Here is a 13,613-nt window from a genome sequence, read left to right as displayed (position 1 = left end):
TCAAACGACCCGGTTCAAGTTCAGAAGTAGGCTCAATAAGCCTCTCATCTCAGCCACTATTACTGTTATCTTCTCGGAGGAGGAAGATGAGCTTACAAGCTCGGATGAAACCTCCAGGGCTCAGTCTCAGTCTCAAAATTCAAGTGATTTTCAGGGTGACATGGCTGGAGTTGTCCTCAATGACACTTCCGTGCAGCACGAGGAGGGCCTTCAGGAAGACCTTCAACCCCAGCCAGCTTCACCACAAGAGCAAATTCTTGCTTGTGAGCCAGTGCGCCTCTCTGGAAGTGTTCTGAATCTTGTTCTTCCTCCAGAAGGCAGTATGATGGAAGTTGAAGACAATGTAATGGTGACCTGGGTTGGCTCCCCCAACCAGGCAAACGTGGACGCGACAGGCTCTCCTCCGCAGGTTTAAAGACTCCTGGCTCCAGTGTCATGACAGCAAGCTATCTTCTGATTTCTGGTACTTGTGTGAAGTTCCCATGGTTCATTATGTGCATGTCTCTGGCTTCTTTTGATATCAGCATGAAATACTACAGTCTCCAGGTCATAAGTCTGGTTTTGAATCTTTTTGTAATAGCAATTTTAAAGGACAGCATTTTTGTAAGTGATCAGCTACCTCTGAAGCTTCGATCACCTATAGATCAGTTTAGTTTTTGGTCTCTCAAGCTCACTACAATTCTCGCTTCTATGACTCTCATTTTTGTAAAAGGAATGCAGTTTGCTACCTGCAATAGTCTTTTTGGCGGAGGGCAGGCTACGGCCCCCTCAGAGGTTCAATCCTCTCTGTAAATATTTTTTCCTTTTATCTTTTTAATAGAATAGTCTTTATACAAAATATATATATATATTAATATATATGCACTTTAATATATATGTGTGTGTTTTATTTTTTATTAATATATATAATTTTTTGTAATTAAAATTGTTATGTTTTTAATATAATAATAAGTCATGTTAAATTGAAAATATAGAGAAAAAATTAAAAGTTGTGGAAACAGGAATATTAGAAAAATGAATTAAAGCAAAAAAAACAAGTAACTAATAGAAATGGAAATTACAAAATAGCTCATAATAAGACCTCAACCAATCATCTTACAAATAAATAAATTTAAATAATGAAAATTGAATTCCCAATGTTAAATTATGGATAAATGGTAGAATTTTTTTGTCAAACACAAACTAATAATGCAACAAAATTGAATGTGTAATACCATCCCCACCTTACAAATAAATAAACTTAAATAATAAAAATTGAATTCCCAATCTTAAATTATGGATAAACCGTAGAATTTTTTTGTCAAAGATGTAGAAATTTTGAATAATTTAACACATATTCAATGGAGATTATCCTGATCATGTACTAATGCGGAAAACATACACAATACATAAGCTCCTCTACGTTGATCAAGAATATAGCAGCATCAATAACAATAAAACATCAAGAGCATTCACACATTAACACAGTATGTATCACGGGGAAAGCATCTCGCTAAAAACCCCACACTATCTGTATATTAATGATTGAGTCATGTAACATTACACAGCATAATACTTCTCACAAGTATCTCCACCTCTGTTACACACAATACAGCTCAGATCTGATCTCCAAATCTCTTCCACTGCTTGCCTGCCTCCACTGCTCAATACCTGCTCAAGAACTGATGAGAATAGCTTTCCAAACTCGATTTTCACCTGCAAAATAGTCACTCACTCTTTGTGGACGTGAGCAAAGGCTAAAATGTGGGCCAAATACGTGAGCAAACTCATTGGCATACTCAATCCTTTGATTGTGCAAGATCTGGTGCACAACTATAGTCACAACTGATAGCAATCTGATTCTCTACCACCTGTCCCTGTTGAACTGAACATGCACTGACATGCAACTGAGTTAACTGATGTATTCTTTAGTTGTATTATGAGTTAATAATTAGTTTAACAACTCATCATTAGTCTATCTGCAGTTAGACTAACTACAACCAGTTTAACTAAGTTAAACTGAACACAACTCCATCAACTGTACCTCCAGTCCACTAAACTCAACTCACTTGAGTTCTAACTGAAGTCATGCATGCAACAACTCAACTGACTCATAAGAAAAACGAATTTCCTTCTGACAGCTGCATGTGCCACTTCCGTAGCTCAAACTGAAGTGCTCCAAGAGAATAAGATTAAGTTTATAGTCCAAATATTATTGTGAGATAATAATATTTGACTTTTCTATTTTTGACAGCCAGTCTAAAAATAGACTTGATCACTCACACTGTGATCACTCACACTTTCATCAAAAATAGAAGTCCATCTATTTTTCCCAACTTGATCAATCATCCATAAACATAGACATGATCCATATGTCTAAAAATAGATTTGCGCCAAAAATAGCCTGCGGGCCCACTTAGTGAAGGCGACTCTTTTCACTAAGCTCCATCATCTTGTTGCAATCTCAACACTCCCTCTCGACAAGATATGGATTATCAGCAACCCCTATCCTGCCTCGGTGGTACTCGAATTTGCTCCTGGTGAGAGCCTTCGTCAGAATATCAGCATCCTGATCCTCCGTTGGAATGTACGAAAGTAACATGATCCTCCGCTGCACACAATCTCTGATATGATGGTACCTGATGTCAATATGTTTAGATCTATCATGAAATACAGGATTAGCCGAGAGTTTAATGCAACTCTGGTTATCACAGTAAATCACAGTAGGATCCAAATGAGAACCGAACAAACCAACCAGGATCTTCCTCATCCATATAGCCTCGCATGCAGCCAAACTTGCTGCCATATACTCGGCCTCCGTTGAACTGAGTGCCACAGATCTCTGCTTCCTGCTGTACCAAGAAACTGCTGTCGATCCGATACTGAAGACCCCTCCTGATGTGCTCTTTCTGTCTGTTGGGCTCCCTGCCCAATCTGCATCCGTGAAGCCACATAGCTTCACCTCATCCTCCTGTCTGTACCACAAACCATATCCCGATGTGCCTCTCAAGTAGCGCAATACATGCTTGCCCGCCTTCCAGAAGAGCTTGGTAGGCTTAACCATAGCTTGTGAAAGCTGGTTAACTGCATAGCATATATCAGGTCGTGTATTGACCAAATACATCAGCGACCCCACCAACTGTCGATAAACAGTGGCATCCACTTCTTCTCCCGAAGTGACATCCTCCTTCCTCCAACCTCCAGGAAGAGGAGTATCAACAGGCTTGCAGCCATGCATGTTGAACTTCTCCAGTATCTCCCGAGCATACTTGCCCTGAGAAACAAACAGTCCACCACTGCGCTGCCATATTTCCAATCCTAGGAAATAGTGAAGGAGGCCCAAGTCCTTCATCTCAAACTCTGTAGCAAGATCCTTCTTGCATGACAGTATCAACAACTCATCACCCGTTAGAATCAAATCATCAACATACAGTACAATGATAAGCAACTTACCCTCCACCACAATCTGGTATAGGTTCGGATCTGCCTCGCTCTTGGAGAATCCAAGTCCTGTGAAATAGTTGTCTATCCGTGTGTACCAAGCACGTGGTGCTTGCTTCAACCCATACAGCGCTCTCTTGAGCCTGCACACATGCGACTCGCTGCTGAAGACTTCAAAGCCTTCGGGTTGCTCAATGTACACCTCCTCCTCAATGACTCCGTTGAGGAACGCAGTCTTCACATCCATCTAATGAATGTGCCATCCCATCTGCGCTGAGAGAGCAAGAATCGTCCGTATGGAAGAATACCTTGCGACAGGTGCAAAGGTCTCCTCATAATCGATCCCCTCAATCTGTGAAAAGCCTCGGGCAACAAATCTTGCCTTGTACTTCTCCACACTCCCGTCAGCTGCCTGCTTAACTTTGTAGATCCATCTCGAACCCACCACTGATTTCCCTTCCGGTCTAGGAACAATCTCCCATGCACTGTTTCTGACAATAGAATCATACTCTTCCACCATGGCGTCTACCCATGCGGGATCCTCCACAGCTTCCTCGAAAGAGGATGGCTCAGTCACAACACACTTGCTCATAAGAGCCATGTATCCAGTGTACCGATCAGGTGACTGTCTCTGCCTGCGTTGGGCTGTAGGTGGTCCTACAACTTTCTCTGCATCTTGAGCCAGTCGCTCAGCTTCTGTCAAGCGCTTTCGCCCTCTGATGGTTGGCGCTGCATGAGTGGTCTCTTCCACTCCATGAACCTCGTCCTGTGGCTGATCCACGTCCTGAAGCTCATCCTTAGGAACTAATAGCTCCTCATCTGCATGCAAGTGTAGCTCCCTCTCAAGCGAACACTTCATGGCTTTCTCCTCCTGAAATTTTATATCCCGTCGCACAACAGTTTTACCACTGTCTGGCAAATACACACGATAGTTATGGGGCGTATCAGTGTACCCCACAAATATCCCAACCTCTACAGTCGGCTCCAACTTCTTTCTGGCATCCTTCGTCACATGCATGTAAACGTTAGCACCAAAAATCCTCAAATGAGAAAGATCAGGCTTCTTACCAGAATAAGCCTCCTCGGGTGTACTCATGCCAAGTATCCTATGAGGACAACGGTTCTGCACATAAACTGTTGTATTGCATGCTTCTGCCCACAAGTGAAGGGGTAGGCCCTGATCATGCAACATTGCCCGTGCAGCACCCACAATCGTTCTGTTCTTCCGCTCAGCTACCCCGTTCTGCTGTGGGTTATGGGGAGCTATGAGCTCTCTACGAATCCCTTCTGCCTTGCAGAAATCCTTGAACTCGTCCGAGATGTATTCACCACCATTATCGCTCCTAAGAGCCTTCACCTTCTTCCCCGACTCCTTCTCGACCAGTGCTTTGAATTCACAGAACTTTGAATATGTCTCGCTCTTCTTCTGCATGAAGAAGATCCAGCACTTACGAGAGAAATCATCAACAAAAATCACATAATACCTGTGTTTTGCTGTCGAAGCAACTGAGAAAGGTCCACACACGTCTGTGTGAATTCTCTCAAGGATCGTCGTGGCGCGACTATCCTTCTCGTGAATGGTGGCTTTCACAAACTTCCCCAAAGTACACCCCTTGCATTGATCTGACTGCGCAAGTGTGCCTTTAGGAAGCCCTGTAGTGATCTGCTGCAGTATCTTCAAGGCTCCATGGTGAAGGTGACCCAATCTCCTGTGCCACAACTCGCCATCATCCCGGCTCACCAATCCTTCTGCCTTGCCTGTCATTGTTGCGCATCCATCTACATGCAACTGATAAAGGTTCCTCACTCGAACCCCTATCTTCCGGGTCTCACCAGTTGTCTTGCTGCGCAGGAAGGCCTTTCCCTCGCTGAAAACAACATCATACCCCTTGTCTTCTAACATCGCCACTGAGATGAGATTCTTCTTCAATCCTGGAACATGCATGACTTCCTTCAATACAAAGGGTTTACCAGACTCCCTCTCAAAGGAAATGGTACCGATACCGGTCGCATTGTATCTACCATCATCGCCCATCTCGATGTGCACTCCAAGATCTTTGTCCTCCAGATCAGAGAACAAATCTCTATCTCCCGTCATGTGAAAAGACGCACCACTGTCCAGGAACCACACTGATCCCATCACACTTGAAACCAAGCATGCGATCAATGAAAAATCAAGCTCAAACTGAGAAGCTAAAGCCTCTCCCCCTGCAGATCCAGCAGCTTGCTTGTTCTTCTTCTTCTGCGGACAATTTGTGGCATAGTGTCCATGCTGGTGACAGTGAAAACACTTCACCTTGGACATATCCTGCTTCTTGCCTTTCGCACCAGACTGAGAAGCTTTCTTGCTCTTCCCTTTCTTTGCTTTGGCAGCCAAAGCACAATTCTCTTCATCAGCTCCCTTTGACGAAGATCCGTCCCTAGTACTCCGCCTGATCTCCTCCTGCACAAGATCTGACCATAGTCTTTCCCATCCTGGCAACTTCTCCCGACCATTGACAGAGTCCTGATAGGAATGCCAACTCTTCGGAAGACCAAGGAGAGCCAAGCTCACCAAGTCCTCATCATCGACAGTAACCCCCACACTTCCCAGCTCATCTCGACACTGAGTGAACTTCGTGAGATACTTGGGAATACTGTCTCCCTTCTCGCATTTGATGTTTCTGAGTTTATCTTTGAGCGCCAGCTTCCTCTGATCGCTCTTGCTTTGGAATAATTCTGTTAATGATTTCCACATCAAATATGGAGTAGCCTTTCCATGGAGGTTGGACACAATGTGATCCTTCATGCCCTCCAACAGAATTCTTCGACATTTTGCGATCTTCTTTTGCCAAGCATCAGCTTGAGTAGCATCAGTAGGCTTTGGGATATCCGTATCTATGACTTCCTTCAGCCCGTTATCATCCAATACTGCCTCCATCCTGTCCTTCCATGCAATATAGTTTGAGCTGCCCTCAAGAGCATACTCCAATCGCAATCCGTTGAAAGACATTGTTGCGTTGTCACCAAGAAAACACTGCTGCAAATTCGAATTCCACCAGCAACCAACTCAACTGCTTCCGATCTAGAATTCGTGAGAACAAAATATTTCTCGTACAGAGATTGACTGTATGGGCTTTTACCGGATATTTCACCTTCCAAAGGAAGGATGAATCCAGAGGCTACCTGGCCCGATTACAGACTCTGCCTGAAGAAATAGAATGTAAACACTTCCTGAATAGTAGATCTGATGATCAATCCTCGCTTGATATCCTGTAAAAATCTCTTCTACAAATCAAGCTGCTCTGATACCATGTAGAAATTTTTTCTACAAATCATCTAGCTCTGATACCATGTAGAAATTTTGAATAATTTAACACATATTCAATGGAGATTATCCTGATCATGTACTAATGCGGAAAACATACACAATACATAAGCTCCTCTACGTTGATCAAGAATATAGCAGCATCAATAACAATAAAACATCAAGAGCATTCACACATTAACACAGTATGTATCACGGGGAAAGCATCTCGCTAAAAACCCCACACTATCTGTATATTAATGATTGAGTCATGTAACATTACACAGCATAATACTTCTCACAAGTATCTCCACCTCTGTTACACACAATACAGCTCAGATCTGATCTCCAAATCTCTTCCACTGCTTGCCTGCCTCCACTGCTCAATACCTGCTCAAGAACTGATGAGAATAGCTTCCCAAACTCGATTTTCACCTGCAAAATAGTCACTCACTCTTTGTGGACGTGAGCAAAGGCTAAAATGTGGGCCAAATACGTGAGCAAACTCATTGGCATACTCAATCCTTTGATTGTGCAAGATCTGGTGCACAACTATAGTCACAACTGATAGCAATCTGATTCTCTACCACCTGTCCCTGTTGAACTGAACATGCACTGACATGCAACTGAGTTAACTGATGTATTCTTTAGTTGTATTATGAGTTAATAATTAGTTTAACAACTCATCATTAGTCTATCTGCAGTTAGACTAACTACAACCAGTTTAACTAAGTTAAACTGAACACAACTCCATCAACTGTACCTCCAGTCCACTAAACTCAACTCACTTGAGTTCTAACTGAAGTCATGCATGCAACAACTCAACTGACTCATAAGAAAAACGAATTTCCTTTTGACAGCTGCATGTGCCACTTCCGTAGCTCAAACTGAAGTGCTCCAAGAGAATAAGATTAAGTTTATAGTCCAAATATTATTGTGAGATAATAATATTTGACTTTTCTATTTTTGACAGCCAGTCTAAAAATAGACTTGATCACTCACACTGTGATCACTCACACTTTCATAAAAAATAGAAGTCCATCTATTTTTCCCAACTTGATCAATCATCCATAAACATAGACATGATCCATATGTCTAAAAATAGACATAGTCTAAAAATAGACTTGCGCCAAAAATAGCCTGCGGGCCCACTTAGTGAAGGCGACTCTTTTCACTAAGCTCCATCATCTTGTTGCAATCTCAACAAAAGACAATCCAATAATGCAACGAAATTGAATGTGTAATACCATCATGTGTAATACCATCCTTGGGGCAAGTATAATAAAAGTAAAAATGACTAGTATTACATAATATGACTAAAAAGAGACAAGTTTTGTTGTGAAAGACAAACTAATAATGCAGCAAAATTGAATGTGTAATACCATCCCTAGGGCAAGTATAATAAAAGTAAAAATGACTAGTTAGGCCGATAGGCCTTTCCTATGCATGAACTTTTCGTCAACACTTTTGCTCTGAGCCGTTTGATCAGATGAGACATTTTCAACCATGGATGTGAACCAGAAAAGGAAAAATTTTCCAAATATAGGTTGACACTGCACTTTGACTGCTTTTTCCAAATATAAGTTGAGTTGCCTTCTTTTCACCTCCTTTTCACCTCCGATTTCTATTGTGCATTGGACTTGGCCCTGTTGTGTAAAAACTCTGATCCTCACAGGCCTTTAGTCTTACTATATAGAGTTCTTCTGCGTCACTTTCCTAATCGCCTTTGCCATCAATTACTTCCTAGCCTGGGCGGTGCAATTTGCAACGAAGGATGGGATCTTTGAGAAAAAAATTTCACAGGCTAGTGACGAAATCCCCTTTCTGTGTGTTTATTTAATGCATCCCATCTGATTAAAATTTGATGCGGCACTTTCCTCCTCAGTATATATACTGACTTCGTCCACACGCACGACAAGTATGTTCGGCTTCTTTCATGTGCTCAGCCCTGGGAGCATTGATTGGTGGCTCCATTTCACAAGTATATTCTCATATGTATTTATCCACAACGAATCAATTTTAGGAGTCTTCTTCTGCTTCGTGGACAACGCACCTGCGTCTCGCAAGTAATCATTTTTTTCACCTCCTGTCCCTTTTCTATGAGATTGCCAATTGCAGTGTTTCAAATGTTAGTTTTATGATCAGTTGTGGCTCATGTGTTTTATAGATGCATGGGACTATGCCAGCTGTTGCATGTTTTAGTTGTTCTGCAACATCTGTACGCTGTGGCGATGTTGTTTTGAAGGACAGGTTGCACCTAAGATTTGTCTATTTGTTTACATGTTGTTCAAGGGCCCGATGAAGCTAAATGGGAAGATAGATAGGATAGCCCCTTCAAATTGAATTTGCGTATGATTATTATGCTTTGACCTGATCGATTGAATGTGTTAGTATTCAATACCTGATTGATTTAGGATCATTGAAAGAAGTTGTTTGACACGGTTGCCACCCTTCAAATGAAGCTGAAAGGGAAGATAACCCCTTTAAACTGCATTTGAAGGTAGCTCTGTTCTAACCTACCTAAGCTAATTCATGTGTTGAATGTCTGAGAACATTCTAAATATTTCTGTAGTGTTAGATGGATGGCTGGGGTTTCAACTGAGGATGGAATTTTGGATGGAATAAGTCCAAGGTTTAAGTTCGAAACTCCTGATTGAGGAGAAACTTAAGGCTAACCAACTAATTTGGAGTTCTTCTAACATGAAAAGCCGATGGTACTGACAACCGCAGTACCCAAGAACCACCCATCCCTAACGAATTTACAAAATTTCTAGATGTGTCCTCATCAAATTGCCAGATGTATGAAATGATCGAGCGCTTTGCGAGTAAGAATTCGGTCCGATATCATCCATCAATCACACATGTATGGTAGGTAACAGAGTGATCGATAACTTTTTGGATGGCATATGTTTCAATTCTATGTTGGTAAGAAGCATGGAATGCTTGGAGTTGTTGTTGACAAAAATTCATTTCATATCTGATATTCATGCCACAAGTCTTTATACATAATCAACCAGCATCTTGCTGAAGGGCCTTTGATCTTCTGTTGGCTTGCAAATCATAGACAACTTATGCAAAGCAATGAATTATATGTATCACGTATTTGATTGACCGGCCTATCTTCCAGTCTTTGTTAAACTGATGATGGTACGTTTGCATAAATGTTTGGTGGTCATCCTCTTTTAGTTTCTCAGAACGATACAAACTTCAACTAATTTATCAAATATACCATGACTATATGCTTGAATGGCACTCAAATTCCAAAATCCAGTTCCAAAAGACCTCCGGAAGTATAATTCTGATTTATAATTCTATAGTGCCTTGTAAGGATGAGGTCAATATCGAGGTTTGTAAGGATGAGGTCAATATCGAGGTTTATATGAATGAGGATGGTAAGGATGCTGTCGTATTTGCGTTGGCTAGAAAGAAGGCCGCCAAGAGTATGCACAAGGATATCAGGGATCTCCAACAATATGCCAGCTTGCTTACACCGCCTTCGAATCGGAAGTGGCTCAGTGAGGAGCTCGTTGCAATTGCCGAGTTGCAGATCCTATTTTCTTTCCCCTCATTTTGGTTTAAATTCTGTTTCTTTGTTTTGAGCGATGCCGAATGAACCATATTTGATGTCAAGAGACTCATTGGGAGAAATTAAGTACTCTTATCTCTGATTTGCCCATTCATTAGACAATTATATTTATTGCAAGTCTAATTTTTGCCTTGATATTAAACCCACAAGGGTGTCAGTGATGAAATTGACATGTTAAGTCAGGGGTCGAGCAACATTTTGGTTGGGTTTAGATTAGGGTTTGATTTCTGCCCCGTCCAAACTTAAAGAAAATGATTTAAAACTTTTACTTGATGAGCACAATTAAATGAAAACATGTGTTTTATATAGGTTTGAAGACAAAGAAGTTCAGAAGGATATGAAACTGGTACCATACAAGATTGTGAACAAAGATGGGAAACCTTATATTCAAGTTCAGGTACGAGATGCAGTGCTATGATTTTGACTAAGATGAAGGAGACTGCAGAAGCATTCCTTGGCAAGACTATAAAGGATGCAATGGTCACTGTCTCTGGTATGCTTTCTTTTCAAAAAAAAATTTATGACATTTTGGGTAACCAATTGTTGACTGCATGTTAACTTGTGGGCTTGCAGATCTTATTTTACTGATGCACAACGCCAAGCAACGAAGGATGTTGATGTTATTGTTAGCTTGAATGTAGCTCGGATTATCAACGAACCCATAGTTGCAGCAATAACTTATGGCTTGGACAAGAAGGGTGGAGAGAAAAGTACTGTTGTTTTTTATCTTGGGAACGGAGTTTTTGACCGTCTTGGAGGTAATATGTCTGAACTCTATCTGGTAATTTGAGTACATGCACGGTGGTTATCATTAAATTTTTTGGTTGGCTTTCGAGCTTTGAACTTACTGGGATGTACACTAATATGCAGGCGAGGACTTTGACCAAAAGATAATGGAATATTTCATCAAATTGAATCTGTCTGAACTCTGTCTGGTAGTTTTACATTAAGAATTTGAATACGTGCACGGTGGTTATTATTAAATTTTTTGGTTGGCTTTCGAGCTTTGAACTTACTGGGATGTACACTAATATGCAGGTGAGGACTTTGACCAAAAGATAATGGAATATTTCATCAAATTGATCAAGAAAAAGAATAGAAAGGATATTAGTAAGAATAGCAGAAATGAAATAAGACATTGAATGTGTTCCTTGTAATATAGATCTAAATAAAACATTTTAAGAAAAGTAATTGCACAATGATCCAGTCCAAGAAAACAAGGTTTTCCACAAACCAATTAACTCTTCTAGAAAAATTCAACAATTCCAATTTAATAATTAATAATCCTATCGGCCTCTCTTTGTACCTTTTGGGACAATTGCTAGTATTACCTAATATGACTAAAAAGAGTCAAGTTATTTTTTTTATATATTTTTAAGTATTATTAAATTTTGTTTATTAAATTATTGATGAAATTGTAACATTATATTATTAAATTTGTATTTTAATGTTTTTCAAGACTTAAATTTTGGTTTTTAAATTATTGATAAAATTGTAATATTATATTATTAAATTTGTATTTTAAGTGTTTTTTAGTATGATTCTGACGAAATCTAACTGAATTATTTGGAAATCTAAGTTACAATTGTCAAGTCTTAGAATTTTAGGTGCTCCAAGGGTTCTTGAGGGTGTTGAACCCATTTCCACCATTAAAAAAAATACAAACACTCATATTTTCAGATTTTTGAATTCCAACTATATTTGTAGTCCAAGAGAAATTGTGGATTTTCTTTATATAGTGGGAAAAATTATGATAACTAAGTTGTCAAAACAACAATGGGGACAATCATCATTGTATGTTACCCCTCATGTATGTTGACTCATCGCTATTATTCAGAGAAAACCACACCACCTATTGGTGGTTCCTAAGGGGGAAAGCTTAACTCTTGCTAGATCCCTCGAGGTTGGTGCCATTAACCTATTTCCTTATGTCTAGAAAGACGATCTCTTAGCAAGCATAAACAATTTTAGAGTTATATATATATAGATTGTAAAATATATATATATATATATATATATATATATATATATATATATATTGTAAAATTTGTCATTTGAAAAATATAATTTCAAAAATAACCAAGAGGGTTCAAATCTGACTCTTGAGGTGCAAACATTTTTTACAGTGAAAAGATCCAGAATTAAGATGGATCTTCGCTGCTTTAATTATTAACCTTTAAATGGGCCACATTAGAGAATAATACCATTGAAAAAAACTATGGGCTAGAGAATTTTATTTATTTTATTAATTATTTTAATTAAATCAAAATGTTAAACATTACAACATCTCTACCATACTAAACAATAATTTGGCACATATTTTTTTTTGTAATTTAAATAAAATATATATGTGTTTGAGTATTTCTAAGATAAATCATATAAAAATTTGGAAACAATTTTTTTTTCTTTTCTTTAAATATCATTAAATTTTTAAACAATTATTGTTAAGGATAAATTTGATTTAAGGAATTTACTGTAGAAATTTCTCTATAGATCAACTACCTCTGATACCATGTAGAAATTCTGCAAATTCTCTACAAATCTACCTCTGAGATCTCTATAGAAAATTTGATTGTAGATTAACCTGATGATGAGCCACGGTGGAGGGCTCGAAACGTCGATACAAACAAATCATGGATGCGAAACTCCGGAAGAAAACAACACACAAAGCACTGATCGCAAAAGCCTCAAAACAATAAATGCAATATAACTAAAGCAAAATACTATAATTTACTTCTACTATCAATTTGCTTTGCGGAAGCTTAAAGATTGAGCAAGATCAAGCTAAATACATATAACCAGAAGAATAACAATCAATGCACATGAAACACAGAAAATACTTGGGGGAAAGCCTTAGCTAAAAACCCCACTATTTGTATTATCATACAAGGTGGAAATACATCAGAATTCACAGCTAGCCAGCGCTCAATACAATCCTCCTGGATGCTCACAGGCAATCAAAGCTTCTCACAAGCCTTCTCTTCTGCCCTCCAAGCTCCTATTTCCTTGCGTTGTTTCTCCTGGGTGATCCTCATGTTACCAAGTAGAACATTGATCTCACACCCTAGCATAACTGCGCAATCCTCAAGGAATCCTCCCTTGACTGCATGTATGATTTTTCTTTATAGGAAAACACATGCAACTAATAGTACATTATCCTTGACATTTAGCTCAACTGGGTCTTCCTCAGAATAGACATGCATGAGTTTCTGATGAGATAATCTTCAGTTTTCTAGAGTACACTAATTGAGTGCATGCGTGCATCAACTCACTGATAACTCACAATTACTTCCTCAAACAGTTTGGAACTAATTTAACTAG

The sequence above is a fragment of the Pinus tabuliformis genome, chromosome 1_1 (genome assembly GCF_031772625.1).
Source record: "Pinus tabuliformis cultivar Carrire ecotype Pingquan chromosome 1_1, CPIR1, whole genome shotgun sequence".
NCBI lineage: Eukaryota > Viridiplantae > Streptophyta > Pinopsida > Pinales > Pinaceae > Pinus > Pinus tabuliformis.
Note: the sequence above shows the minus strand (reverse complement) of the source record.